Raw genomic sequence first — 15,116 nt, 5'->3', positions numbered from 1 at the left:
GACACATTTATGTGTTATATGCACACGTGTGTATATATGAGACGGAAGTATTGTTTGGTTCTTCTGCTAACCACATTCTCAAACAACTTGAAGGAGGGAAACTGATTCAGGGAGTTTCTAAGATTCTTTTTTTCCTCCAGTATATGCCTTTTTGGCTTTTCTCTTTCATTAAAAAGCCAAACAAAACTAGTCATATTCTGGCAAACAAGAAGCTAAAAAAAGAGGACTGACAAGAAATAAGTGTTCTTTCAGAAAAAGGGACAGTCCAACAGTACAGAATGAGAATGCCAGCATTCTTTCTCCCTCCTCCCTGTGGCCATTATCTCAACAAACCTGTCCCACAAGCTGGTCCTTAATATCCCCCTTTGGCAAAATATTGTCACAGGCTCTTGGGTGTTAAAATTGGTGCTGGAGGGTTACAGTTGACACTGGGTACAAAATCTCTTTTCAGGGAATTCCTGCCCACACACTGAACTGTAAAGAATATTTTCCCTAGGATCTTCAGTCTTTATACAGTCAAGGATATGTAGCCCCTTTGACTTACAGGCACTAGTTCAAATACTTCTATTCCAGAATGTTTCTGGTATTAAAGATAGAGGTCTTTGGAGACCAGTATCAGATCTTTCGTTCATAAACCTATATGTGAAAAACACTGGAATTCAAAATGATAACTTTAGAGAATCTGTTATCCTTCATTCCTCCCCTGGCTTACGTGGTAACACTGGACTTATAAGATGCTTATCCCATTCCCATAGCCACAGGCTTCAGGAAATTTCTAAGTTTTGCGTTTCTGGGTCACATTATCCATTCTCTGCATTATCCTTTGAATTATCTGCATCTCCAGGGGTGTTCACAAAATGTGTAGCCCCAATCATGGCTCATAACAGTCTGAATGGCATTCATATATTTCCTTATTCAGATGACTTGCATATCAGAGAATTTCTCTTTTGGTGAAACCTTGCATACTCTCAGGGAGCATTTTCTCTGATTCTAAAAAGAGGCTTAGGGATCTCTTACTCCTGCCCCAGCACAGGCCTTTAGCCATACCTCCTGTACTACACATTGTTGATGATGCATTTGCAGAATCTAGCTTCAACTCCTGCTCCCAGGAAACCTGATAGATATTACAGGGTCCCTGACTCTCACAAGTTCCTTTTCAAAAATCCTACTGCGGATCCTAAGACCATTTCACAGGGGCCTAAGGGCATTAAAGCTACTACTGCCAAAAATCCTACCCCCTCTGATACAGACTCCAGGGCTCTGGATAGATGGGGTAAGAAGGTATACACTTCTGAAACTTTGGCAATTAGGGCCTTAAACTGCCAGTTTCATATGTTGAAGTATCAGCAGCATATTATTAGATTGCTTAAACAGAAAATGATGTTATTTCCTGATTGTGCTGAAAATAAGGATTTACAGGATTTATTGCATTCAGCTGAACAGGTTGGAAAACATACTTTGCAATGTGGTTTTGACTCTAGAGGCATCTTGCAGGGCTGCTGTAACTGGGTCTGTACTTTGAAGGCATGCTTGGCTAAAGGTGCAGTCCGTACCAGATCATGTTAAAGCAAAATTACTGGATGCTCCCCTAAACCAGGACCGCTTGTTTGGCAACAAGGCAGAAGAAGTTCTTAAAAAGATTGAGGAAAAAGCTAAATATATGCAAACTGTTAAAGATTTTTTTACAAGTACAACCTCCAAGATTTAGTAGGCATTGGCCTTCCAAGAATTGGTCCTTTCCTGCCTCTTCCAGACCTTCAGTCCAAACCCAGATCCAGCAGAGCTCCCAGGCTGCAGTCCCAGAGTATGCACAGGACTAAGCAGTGGGGGGCCTCCACTTCCAAATCTGGGAGTAATAACACTCCCCCCTATGGTAAGCTGTCTCACTGACTTCCTTTTAAAATTTCCAAGCACTTATCAACTGACTGCCCCTTTGGGGGGAAAGATTGCTCTTCATGCAAAGAACTGGGAACTCCTTACCCAGTACAAGTGGGTTTTAAATATAGTGTCCCAGGGATACAGATTTCACTTCCACACGTTGCCAACATCAAGCGGGTGACCAGACCTACCCCCAAATCAGTGGGCAGAGGCCCAAAAACAAGTACTTTCTCTCTTAGGCATGGGGGCTATTCATTTGGTGCCAGAAGAGGAAAAGGGGCAAGGTTTCTAGTAGAGACTTTTCCTGGTACCCAGAAAAGACAATGCATGGCGTCCTAGCCTGGACCTTTCTTTTCTAAACACCTTTTTTGGAGATTCCAAAATTCAAGATGCTGACTCTTCACCAGTTGCTTCCTATGCTAGCAAAGATGCCTGGTTGGCAACACTAGATTTAAAAGAAACATACCTGCACATCCCAATCAAGGAATCTTGCAGAAGATAACCTGCACTTGAAAGCAGGCGACATGCACTATCAGTTCTCTGCACTGCCCTTTGGCTTGTCTACTGTGCCCAGGGTATTCACAAAGTGCCTAGCTCCAGTTATTGCATTTTGCAGGCAAAGACGTATTCAAATATACCCATACCTGGACGATTGTCTAATTCAGGCAGAAAGCCAGGACATACTTTTGAATCATCTGGCCTTTGTACAAAGGGTTCTGACTGTATGGGGTACACCATAAACGAAAATAAATCACAGTACCCTGTCAACAAATTATATTCCTGGGAGCAAGTTTGAATACAACTTCCCAGATGGCTTTCCTCACGCCAGAGAAACAAATTCATTTGACAACCTACTTTAAACAAGTGGCTACAAAATCCCTGCTATCTGCAAGGCAAATACTGCAAGACTTTGGGTTCATGGCCTCATGCATTCTTCTAATTCCATATGCAAAAGTGCTTATGAGGAAACTACAGTGGTATCTAAAAAGCCTATGGTGTCAACATTCTCAGGATCTAGAAGCAATAATTCCTATCATACCGTGCCTACGCCTAGAGTTCCTTTGGTGGGCAGAGGCCTGCCACCAAAACGAGGGGCTACCTTTCACACCACCCCCTGCCGCCCAAACCCTAACAATGGACGCATCAGACTATGCATGGGGGGCTCACTTGGCAGGGAAGTGCATTCAGGGCAAATGGAACCCAAGTCAAATGCACCTGCATATCAATCAAAAAGAAATGTTAGCTGTACAGAATGCTCTGACAGCCTTCAAGGACCACATTCTTCCAGGACAACTAATGGTAAAGACAGACAACACCACTGTTATGTGGTACATAAACAAGCAGGGGGGGTTCACATTCTTACCCCCTCTGCAGACTAGCCACGGCATTGTGGAAAACAGCCTTGAGCTACCAAGTGCACCTACAAGCTCAATTCCTGCCAGGAAATGTTAATACACTGGCAGACGGACTAAGCAGAAACCTCATGGACCCACACGAGTGGAGACTGGAACCAAGGATTTTCAACATGTTGACAAGCAAATGGGAGAGCCCAGATATAGACCTGTTTGCCTCTCCCGAGAACTACCAATTGGACACATTTTGCTCAAGGACTCCCCACAAACAAGCCTGGAAAATGGATGCTCTGCCCTTCAGCTGGAAAAACCTATCAGTCTATGCCTTCCCCCCCTCTGCCTCTTCTCTCCAAAGTACTACAAAAAAATCAAACCGGACACACTAAGGATGATTTTGATTGCTCCAGAACCCCCTCCTGCGCAGTGTGTCACGGTTATCCCCATGGCACCTGCCTCAGACTCCTTCCCCGTTGTCTCAGCAGGAGAACCAGATTCTGCACCCTCAGCTTTTAACACTGAACCTAGCAGCCTGGCTAAGTATCTAATCTCTCCTGTACCATCCCTCAGTGAACCTGTGATGTATATCATTTTAGAGGCAAGGAGGCCTAGTGCTAGAAAACCTTATGCTGAAAAATGCCAAGATTCTGTGCCTGGAACCAATCTCAAGGGATGAGCACAGCAGTGCCCAGTTTACCTCAGATTTTACAATACTTAACTGAGATGCTTCACAAGGGCCTGTCTTTTTCCTCCATCATAATTCATGCCTTAGCCATTTCAGCTCATTATAACACAGAACCTCCCCTCTTCTCTCATTCACTGCTCAAGCAGTTCCTCAGAGGGGTAAAAAAATTTGAGACCACCCAGGAGACCTCCAACCCCAGCCTGGGACCTTAACTTTGTTTTGGAGAAACTCACTGTACCGCCTTTCGAGCCAGCTGCTATTGCAGACTTAAAATGTCTTTCTTGGAAAACAGCTTTCCTTTTAGCAATCACTTCAGCAAGAAGGGTATCTGAATTACAGGCCCTTATGGCAGTGGATCCTTTCATCATCTTTCATGCGGACAGGGTGTCCCTCAGAACCAATCCATCCTTTATGCCCAAGGTGGTACCCAGTGTGGCTCTTAATCAATCCATTCATTTGCCGACCTTCTTTCCCAATCCTCAGAACAAAGGGGAACGGATACTGCATTCCTTAGATGTGCACAGACAACTTAGTTTCTACTTGGACAGGACTAAACCTCAAAGGAAATCTGAACAACTGCTGGTGGCATTTGCTGCAGGGGCAGAGGGGAAGGCTATTTCAAAGCAAACCATTTCTAAATGGATAGGCCCTTGCATTCATTTCTGCTATAAGCACCATGGAAAACCTGTCCCACAGGGCATCAGACCTCACTCCACCAGGGCTGCATCTACCTCTACAGCCTTTCTCAGAAGAGTCCCTACCAGGGACATCCTAGAAGCTGCTACCTGGAGTTCTGTACATACTTTCACCAAACATTATCATTTGCCAATTTTCTCTAAATCCAGAGCTGGCTTTGCCACTGCAGTCTTACAGGGCCTTATAGCTAGTCGTAATGCTATCTAAATCCCTCGTCCCAACCATAGCTTTGGGAATCTACCCAAATATAGTGACTGCAACAGTGAAACACGAAGAACATAATACAGTTGTGTACACTTAACAGAAATGTAGATGTTCGAGTGTATTAACTGTTGCAGTCCTGGTTACCCTCCCTCCAGCCACCTAACTTCTTTTGCCTATACCTCTACTTTCTTTTACTATGCTTAAAAGCTTTTCGGTGTATTTGCTTTTTTGTTGGAGGTATATCATTGTATTTTTATATTTAATTGCTTCCCATTAGGAGGGCACCTGACATCTGCGGCAAGAAAAACTGATGTAATGGCGTCGGCTGAATGTTTTATACCCCTGACGACCTGAGGTCATGGAAGAAGGGACAGCAACCAATGCAGGACCCAAGACTTTGTTAATCAGGCCGACTGAGGGCTACCTGCAAGCAGATAACCCAAATGTAATGACTGCAACAGTGAATACACTCGAACATCTACATTTATGGTAAGTGTACACAACTGTACTTTTTCTATAGCATTTGGTTTCTACTACTATCTCTTTTTCACTTCTACCTAAGGTCGCTGTCAGTACCACTGCTGGTACCCTTCCTTCTTTTCTTTCCTTTTTTCTACCCTCTAGAGGGTATTCTGTTTCCTACCATTGTTGATTAGGTAATATTAAAAAAAAAAAAGGACGTTTCCTGTTTTTCTTCCTCATAATGTCTGAAAAATGGCAGTTTTAAGAAATGCACTTCCTGTGGGCACAAGATCCCTAACTCTGCCCACAGGGGGAGTGTGTCTATTGCATGCAAGATTCTCATTTAAATATGGACTGCTTCATCTGTGCAGCTTTTTATTTATAAGTAAGCTTTAGGCTAGATACCCTTGTGGACTATTTTAAGCTTGGGCAATTTCCCTTCCTCCCTCCAAAGCTGAGAATTAAACCCTGTACCTTGTGTCTTGGAGGTAAGCACCTTAAACATTATACCAACTCCCTACCCAAAGATAGTGTTTTAATTTCAAGATTATTCAATAGACCTACACTTCTCTTGATTTATTATACCTTTTCATTGATCAGGTAAGCCCACTGAGCAAATTTCTCCTATTTTGGTGCAGCGCTTGCTCCTAATTGCACAGTAAACAAACTAAGGTGAAAGGAATCAAACCTTGTACTCTTCATACAGTGAACAGTTCATTAAAAGCCAGGAGCTTTAGTCCTCTGCACTAACTTCCAGACTTAAATAAGCGAACACTAGGTTAACTGCTCTGAAGAGCCATTTTAAGCCTAGCTAGTAACTTGAAGTCAGAATCAAACCTTGTACCTTATATCTATGAGGCAGAGTCCTTAACCATTATATCAAACCCTCTCCTCAGAGCCAGTTCCAGGGCCCTTAGCAACCTTTGGAACAAATTAATTCTGAAGGGCTTGCTGCCACCTTCTTTCTTCCTTGTTTTATGCTCAAGAGGCTCAAACCTTGCAAAATCATCCAAAGCCTGTTCGGAGTCGAAAGAATCAAGAAAGCAGTCTCCAACCCTCTCTCCTAAGTCAACCCCTTCATCTCAGCCTCCTCCTAAAATTCAAAAGAAATCTGATCCGAAGCACAACCAGTCTGCTCTGGCATCCTCAGACCCGACAACGTCTCTTACTCATTCTCTTTTAGGAGAACCCCAAAGTCAGAGTCTCATCCCCAGTCTACCACTTCCTCCATTAAGTCCTCCAGAAACCTTTCAGAAGCCGAAGTGAATAGGGTGATGAAGTTCCTCAGAACTCAGATTCAGATGGAGGTAATTCCAGCTCCATTTCCCATCGGATCCCTGAGCCTCCCTTCTACTTCCCTTGCTGTGATTTTGCCTTTTCCAGTCCGACCAGAGATTTCAGAGCCTTTGTAGCATAGAAACCTGAGAGTGTTGACATCAAGTCTGACTTTTTCCCTGACTTCTTCTGCAACAATTCCCTTGGACCAGGACGAGTCTTGGAGCCAAAGCACTGACGCCAGGTCCAAGGGACTGGGTTCCACTCCAAGACTGTCAGAGCCAATCTTGCCCATTGGAGCTTCGTTGTTGGACACCTCAGGTCTGACACACTCTTTGAGGCACAGGTCTTGTCAGGGCTGTCGTGTGTTAGTGTCCAGAGCTTCAGCTCTGGTGTGACTAGCTACAGCTTCTGCCAGTCCTCCTGCTTTCAATGTGGTGGAGAGGGTCTTCTCTCATCTGAGAGATTCAGCTACTCTTTCCTCTTTGAATCCTCAGCCCTGCCTCCTTCAGGTCTGCTCTCTGATCCTCTCAGGCCTATCACGCAGGAACAGCTGGCCCCATCGGGCATCCAGACTTTCCCCTCTCTTCAGATACCTCTCCAGACCATCTCAAGGAAGCCTCCTGTAAGAGAACGTGCAAGAGGAGACACACAGACTCCTCTCAGGAGTCTGTCACCAAAGACATGGACTTCAGTAAATGGGGGGGTCCCCCCATATTTCCACCAGATGACATCTCCTTCGGAAATGTCTTAGAAATTCTCAAACAGAAAGGCGGATGGACTTCTGATACCCCCTATCAGGAGGAGTCAGTCTTCCACGAAGCTTTTGGGTCCAGCCTACCTCTGTCTTGGGTGACTCTTCTGGTGGATGAACTTGTATATCTAGTCTCTCACTGGGAGTGGAAGGAACCAGATACTGTAGAACCCATTCCTCATCATCCTGATAAGTTTCTTGCCCCCTCCCCAGGACAGGCCAAACTGGAGCAAGGAAGTTCATTTTGATGCTATGGTTGTGGTGGCAGCCACAAAGAAAGAGCTGGCAGAGCAGAGCTCCTCTCTCCATCCCCCTACCTTAGAGCCCAGGCCATTGGACAGATTTGGGAAGCATATTTTTGCCTCAGCGACGTTTGCCTTACTGTCTCTGAATTGCTTGTCACATTTCACTAGGCTATAGAGAAATTTGACTAATCAATGAGGGGGTAAAAAATGTGGTTCCGTAAGTCACATGGTCCTTTCCAAGATTCCTGCTGGGCAGAGGGGTAGTGCTAATGGAAGACACCATCCTCTTGGCAGGGGAGGCCCACAGATCCAGGAATTCTGAAATTTCTATTCGGATAAACCTTTTCAGCTTTCCTGAAAGGTTACCAGACTGTTCACCCCTGGAGGCAGTTGGGGGATGCTTGTCTCTGCACCCAGATGCCTGGGTATCAATAACAAAATATTTTTGAGTGCTAAAAGTTATGTCCAGAGCTTATTTCATACCATTTTCCCAAATTCCCCCAACCAAAAGGAAAACGCTCCCTGAAGTTCCACCCAGGTAGAAGGTGGCAGCAGCTTAAGCAATTTAAAGGCAGCTAGACAAAATCTTCCAGGAGGTCCCAGCAGACCAGACAGGATTCGGAACTTACTCAAGATTCTTTTTAGTGCCAAAGCAAACAGGGGATCTGAGAACAGTTCTTTGCCTAAGCAAACTGAATTAATTTGTAAAGAAATCAAAGTTCCGAATGGTCACAGTTCAGCCCATTCTCACGTTTCTATGCAAGGATAATTGGATGTGCTCCACTGATCTTCAGGATGTGTATTATCACATCAAGATGAACATATGAGTCTGAAGATTTCTGCACTTTCGGCTGGGAACCGGTCACTACTAGTTCAAAGCCCTGCCCTTGGGTCTCACTACAGTCCCCAGGGTGTTTACCAAATGTATGGCACTGGTAGAGGCTCACTTGACACTGCTGGGATTCATAGTGTTTCCATACCTAGACAACTGACTATTCACCACCCCAACCAAGCATCTTCTTGATGAATCCATGGGTTACTTGTCTCAGTTATGTCAATCTGTTGTCATCTGTCAGCATCTGCAAGTCTCATCTTCAACCTGTCCAGAGCCTTAGTTGACCACAGTCAGTCAGATAGACCCTCTTCCTCCACATCATGTTTGGACCATCAGGTGTAAAGTGGAGCAAATTATTGTGTACCCTTCTGCCCCAGCGAGACTTATTCTTCAGGCCTTAGGGTCAGTGGCAGCAACCACAAACTTACTTACTATGGTCCATTTTTACAAGCATATTTTTCAGTGGACTCTAGCTGTTCAGTACTCAGTTCTTTGCAATCCCTTGTCCTTACCGATCAAAAGTACTCGAATATGCAAAAGACCATCTAATTTGATGGATTCAGTTGAACAAAGTTTCCCAAGGCCATTTTTTTGTACTTCCAACCCCAGTGACCATGGTAACCACTGATGCCTCCCCAACTGGGGTGGGCGAGCATTTTTTGGGACAGACAGTCCAAGGCACATGGTCCCATCAAGAATCCAGTTGTACATCAATGTCTGAGATGAGAGCAGTCCTCCTAGCATTGCAGGCCTTCCAGGACTCCCTTCCTCTTGGGATGATTGCTAATTAAACCAACAGCATTTCTGTGGTTTGCTACATCAACAAATGGAGGGCGTAACTGATCTTATCCCCTTTGTCCAGAGGCAATGAGAGTGTGGCAGTGGACGATCTCCAAATGCTTACTTATGGCAACACACACAGTGGGAAAATCCAATATGTTAGCAGGCAAACTCAGCAGGTCCATTCTGATGCCTCACTAGTGGTGTCTCGGTCAGTCTGTGGTGGAGAGGATTTTACATCGACGGAGTTAACTTTGCATCTCCCCACAATGACAAGTGCAGTAGGTTATCTGTCCTAATTCCCACTCCAGAAGAGTCACCAAGATATGCTGTAGTCCACATGTAGCCCTCTGGGCCTCTTTTACATTTATCCCTTGATACCTCTAATTCCCAAATTCTTACAGAAAGCACTAGTGTTGAAGAGCACGGTTATCCTCATTGCACCATTTTGCCCTTGTCAGGTATGATTCCCCTTCCTTTGGTCTCAGCTTCACTATCCAGTTTGGGTACTGGACTTCAGTCCAGATCTTCTGTCTCATCCCTTAGGAATGGATTGTCCAGATATTACAGGCCTCAAGTTGTCTACATAGTTTCTCCAGTTCCATTGATGGAAAGCCCAGGCTTTCCTCCACAGTCAGACAGTCTGATATATTTCTGTCTTTAAACAAGGCCTGTACAAGGAAGATCTGCAGAAGTAAATGGAAAAGATTCTCCATTTGGGCTCTACAGAGAGACAGTTGGACCCCTTCACTGCTTCTACTTCTGCATCAGTTTTTCAAGAAGGAGCTAATTTTTCTACTATCAAAGTACATTTGGCAGCCACCTTCATACAGGTGAAAAATGCTTCTGCATTAGCTTCTTCAAAATCGTCCAAGACATTTCTCAAAAGTGCTTTATTGCTTAGACCCCGAGTGAAGGACCCTACTCCTTCCTGAGATTTGACAGCCTTGCTGCAAGGATCAACTCACAAACCCTTTGAACCATTTGCCTAATGTGATGTAAAGTTTTATCTTGGAAAACTGCCTTTCTAGTGGCCATTACATTTGTGAGACGAGTTTCTGAACTCCAGGCTCTTTCTTTCAAATCTCCTTATCTCCTTTTTCACTAAGACAGGGTTACCTTACAGACAAACCCAATTTTTTTTGCCTAAAGTAGCATCCAAAACAGATATTAATCAAGCCATTTATTTGCCTGTTTTCTTTCCCATCTTTGCTAAAAAAAAAAAAAAAAAAAAATACATGCTTCATCTTTGGATGTATGTAGGCAACTACATTTTCATATCCATAGAACGAAAGACTTCAGAAAGTCAGCATGTCTCTCTCTCTCTCTCTCTCTCTCTCTCTCCAAACTAATTGGGTAAACCAGTTTCTAAAGTAACCTTAAACAGATGGCTTACAGACTGCATATCCTTTAACAGTCAACCAGGTTTGACCCAAAGCACACTGCACTGGGTCCATGGCTACACCATCCGCTTTTTGGTCTAGAACTTCTATTGGCAGCAGCTGCCTGGTGTAATGCCCATACCTTTATTGCCAATTACAAATTGGATTTGGCTTCCAGGAGCAGTGCTCCCTTTGTTTCTGCAGTACTCTGGAATATCCTTTCATGAAGGCCACCCAAGGTCCATGTAGCTGGGGACTCTGTCCCATTAGTTGAGGAACAAATGAAAAAGACATCACATAAGTAAGTGGCAAAAATGGATTTTAGTTATATACTCCCCATAGCTATGCATCTGTGTTGTTCATTTTCATTCTTCTTCAACTTATCACCCTCCACCTCCCTTCCTAATAGTCCCTGGAGTGATATTAATGTTATTGTGGAACGTCTGTTCCAGGGTTAAGCCCCAGTTCTGCTAAAACTAGTCTTAATTTTGTCTTAACCTAGGGTTGTTTTTTCCCTATGAGTTATAAGGCAGCAAAATCAATCTGAGGTGTAACAGGTTGCTTTTTCACCCTTCCCACTGATATCCATGATAATTCTGAAGATTCAGAAGACCTTCCCAAAAATCATTGTGGTCTACTCTCTTGTGGTCCAGTCAGCACTGGTTATCCCTTCTTCTGGAATTGGGCAAGGGCAGTTACCACAAGCTTCCTTATAGACTGTATCTACTCACACAAGATGGGGGGTTGGTGCACCCCAGTTTTGATCAACTTCAATTGGCTGCCTGATTGATTCATTTCTAATTCGTTTTAGGCATTTGTTTCATGATGATGTGTAGCAAGTAATAAAGAAGGCAATAAAACATGCTACTGGAAAATTCTATATGGTTGTCGAGTGCATTTCTGTCTTGGAGGTCTCTGCTGTTTGGGTAAATTTCTATTGAGTGCCTCCGCGAAGGTGGGTGTGTGATTTGTGTTTTTATGTGAGAGCTGTGATAGTGGGTGTTCTAGAAGGCTATCTGTTCCATGTGGTGTGGTGAAGGTGTTGACCTTCTCCTCTTGACCAGCTAGTCCAGTCTTGGCTGGAGAGTGCATAGCTTCTGAATTTGGTAATATAAGTGCATCTCTCACAAGTCTGAGTGTTGGGAGGTAAGAGGGGAGGGTTGTCTGTGTACATGAGGCAGTTGCTACACTTCCTCAAAATGACCAAGTGCTCCAGGTTAATAGGAGAAAGCAAAGAGAACTGCCCTTTAATCATGCTAGGAGGAGTGGTCAAAACTATTAAGTACTGGAGGCTGAGCTATTTCCATGAAGAATGACTAGTGCTGATGGCTCTTAGGTGTGCTGTAATAATTGCTACAAAAACTTGTTGAAGTGCAAGGCGATTAGGCAATTTGAAGTGCAAGAAAGAAAGAACTGGCAAGATCTAAGGGAAAAACTGAAGAGCAGACTTTCTGGCACCAGTAATAGTTTACTTCAGTTCGGCACTGCTGAGCGGAGCTTAAACAAGCGCAAATGCGGACTTTTAAACCAGAAAGTTGAAAGGAATGGAAAAACTTCTCAAACGTTCAATAAACTACAATTTCTGGGCCAGAGACCACTCCTCTTGTGGTAGATAGGCTACCTAGTGCTTACCACTCCCACTGATAACTAGAAGGCTTCCCTCCAACACAGAAAGGCTTGGGGGGACTCATAAGCTTACACACAGTCATGGTTACAGCAAATCTGTATCTGGACTAGACTTAGTTACAGGAAAGGTGGGAAACAAGCTTAGAACTTTCTCTCTCTCTCTCGTCAAGCTAGTTTAAGGTTCTTGAATTGGAAAACTGTACTCTCCATTGCTCAGACATCTGCAAGTCGAGTGTCTGAGTTGCAAGCTTTCATGGTGGGGTAAACCTTACGTTATATTTCACAGAGAGAGGGTCATATTAAGAAGAAACCTCACTTTCATGCCCAAAATGGTTTCACAGTTTACTTTGAATCAAGCCGTTTTCTACTCAGAACCTGAAAACCAGAGGGGGGGATTATGCACATCTGGAAGTGCATAGTTAGCTTAGGTACTATCTTAGCAGAACTAAGTCCTTAAGAAAAGCTGATCAGCACTTTATTTCATTTCAAGAGACAAAAAAGGACATCCTGTGTCAAAACAGACAATGTCCAGGTGTTTGTCTTCTGCTATTGCTGTTTGTTAGTCCCACCATGGCAGACCCATTCCAGGCAGCATCAATGCACATTCTGCTAGAGCATTGTCTTTCTCAGTGGCATACTGGAAAGTGGTGGATTCCAGAAGCATTCTAGAGGGAGATGCATATGACCCTCCATATGTACTTTTACAAACCATTACGAACTATATTTATTTTCAGGGTCCTGGGCAAGCTTTGCTAGGACCAGTCTCCAGGGGCTTGCTGGATCTTTATCCTTCTTCCTCCTAGATAGGCTTTGGTAATCAACCCATAAATCCTAAAGGCTATTGTAGCAGTGAGAATGCTAAACATAGTACAGTTATGTGAGCTGCACCCATAACAGTAAACGTTTGAATTCCTCACTGCTACAGCATCTGCACCCACCCTCCATCTCCCTATCCATGCATATAGTTGTAGATGTGATATAAATTAGAGTTCTTTGTGTTTCTACTTAATATTTTTTCTTCAATGTTAGTTTTTTTGGTTCATATATCTTCTCCATTAAGGCCATCAACTACTTGATGCACATAAAATTGCTTCAGAAGTATCTTTCTGACAAAGCACTAGAAACCCTGAAGTACTTAGTGCAGCACCAAAATAGATGGAGTCAAAAGTGTCTACCATGAATACAGGCACTATGCTGTCCATGATACTTTTATGTAATGCTGTGGATGGAACAGCAAGGTCAGGGCATCACCATGAGGTGAGAGACCAGTTTCAGGCTCACGGGATTTGTGGAACACTTCAGGGCACCGTTGCCTACACCCTATACAATGACTCCACCCTTTTTAGTCCAATGATTGACAGGTTGCAACAGTGAGAGCAGGAATATGAAATGTTCACCACTTTTGTGGCAAGATTCTCAGCCCCACAAAGATCCTACACCTATAATCAAAATGATGCTAAGAGATGCTGGGTGTGCTGGGATTTTCTAAGCTTTATAAAGTTATGTGGTGACAGGAACTCTTGAGGACATAGGGCTTTCTCTAACAGCCGTTACACTAGGGGAAGCAGTAGCCTGCAAAACCAGGAGTTCTGCAGTCCTTCCTTGGGAATACACAATAGAACCCTGGAAGGACTTACCTGACCTTCCACCTCAGGATACAATCGGGGGTAGTATTTCCCTACACCCAAAAGCATGGCTGTCTCATCATGGAGGACAACTTGATCAGGGAAGTCATATGAATAACCTTCTCAGAAGCCCCTCCACTACCAGAAGTGTCACCTCTGCAAAAGAAGGTGACATTTCAGGAAATTATTAGCCTTTTGCAAAAAAGAACAGTCCAAGAGCTCCCATCAGACCAGTAAGGAGCCAGGTTTTACTCAGATTGGTTCTTGGTACCAAGGAGGGTAAAGACCATCCAGCCCGTACTGGATCTTGACTGCATGAATCAATTTATTCAGAAAAATAGAATTCAGGAGGATCAGAGTCTAGTCCATCCTTCCATGTCTCCTAGAAGGAGACTGGTGTATATGTAATATTTGTTTCTCCAGGATACTTACTGCACTTCAAAATGGCAAAGCTGCCCAGGAGTTTCTTCCACTTCAAGGTGGGAAGCAGCAATTGCAAGTTCATGGTCATGCCATTTGGGCCAGGGTGTTTACCAAGTGCATATCTGGATGACAGGCTCATAGCTGCCATCTCAGGACAGTGTCTGTCCAAGGCAAAAGATTATTTGCTGCAGTTATGCATGTCTTTAGGGAAAATATATATCAACCTACCAAAGTCACATTTGGATGCAGTTTAAACGTTGACATTTATTGGTTGCCATCTGGACACCAGATTAACAATTGCAAGCATTTCACCAGTCAGGATACCCTTCTAATTCAGGAGGGAGTGGCACTTCTACACTAAGATGCACCATTAGCAGCCATAGAGTTAAGGACTGTAGGCTTAATGGCAGTGACCTTGTAGATGTTGTTTCTCAGCATATATTCACGTGAGGGTAGTGTAATGGATGTTAGAGTGCACTGCTTAGAGTTACATGATCGCATCTCAGAAAATCTGAATTTCTAGGTCTTGCCACAATCATTGATAGTGGTAGCTTCAGCTACAGTCTGCATTAGCAGGGTGTCCAATTCTTTCCCCACTCCTATCTGCCACTCTCTCCCAAAAAGAGGTGACTTGACTGGGGTGAGGTGAGAGAGTGGTCTTAGTAGGCCATCCAGGGAATGTGGGCACAACTAGAGGCCTAATTGCTCATCTGTATCCTGGAGGTGAGCAGTATCGCCTTCCCCAAGGTGTGATAGCCATACAGTCTGACAAAATAATTATGGCACATTGTCAAATAAGGGGCAGTTAGGTGCTACCCCATCTATTATGAAGCACTGAGGTTTTGGGAATGGGCTGTCAGTTCACAGTACTTGATTTTGACAACACACAAGCCAGTA

At 43.9% G+C, this 15,116-nt stretch overlaps 1 protein-coding gene across 2 annotated transcripts in view; it reads left to right on the top strand.

The window, feature by feature from the left end:
• NCAPH2 (non-SMC condensin II complex subunit H2) overlaps positions 1-15,116 on the top strand; it is a 1,876,179-nt gene that overhangs the window by 1,021,335 nt on the left and 839,728 nt on the right. The gene's annotated exons all lie outside the window — the stretch shown is intronic.

Source organism: Protopterus annectens, chromosome 11.part0 (genome assembly GCF_019279795.1).
Source record: "Protopterus annectens isolate FY-2018-M chromosome 11.part0, PAN1.0, whole genome shotgun sequence".
NCBI lineage: Eukaryota > Metazoa > Chordata > Ceratodontiformes > Protopteridae > Protopterus > Protopterus annectens.
This window is presented reverse-complemented; position numbering and strand designations above follow the sequence as displayed.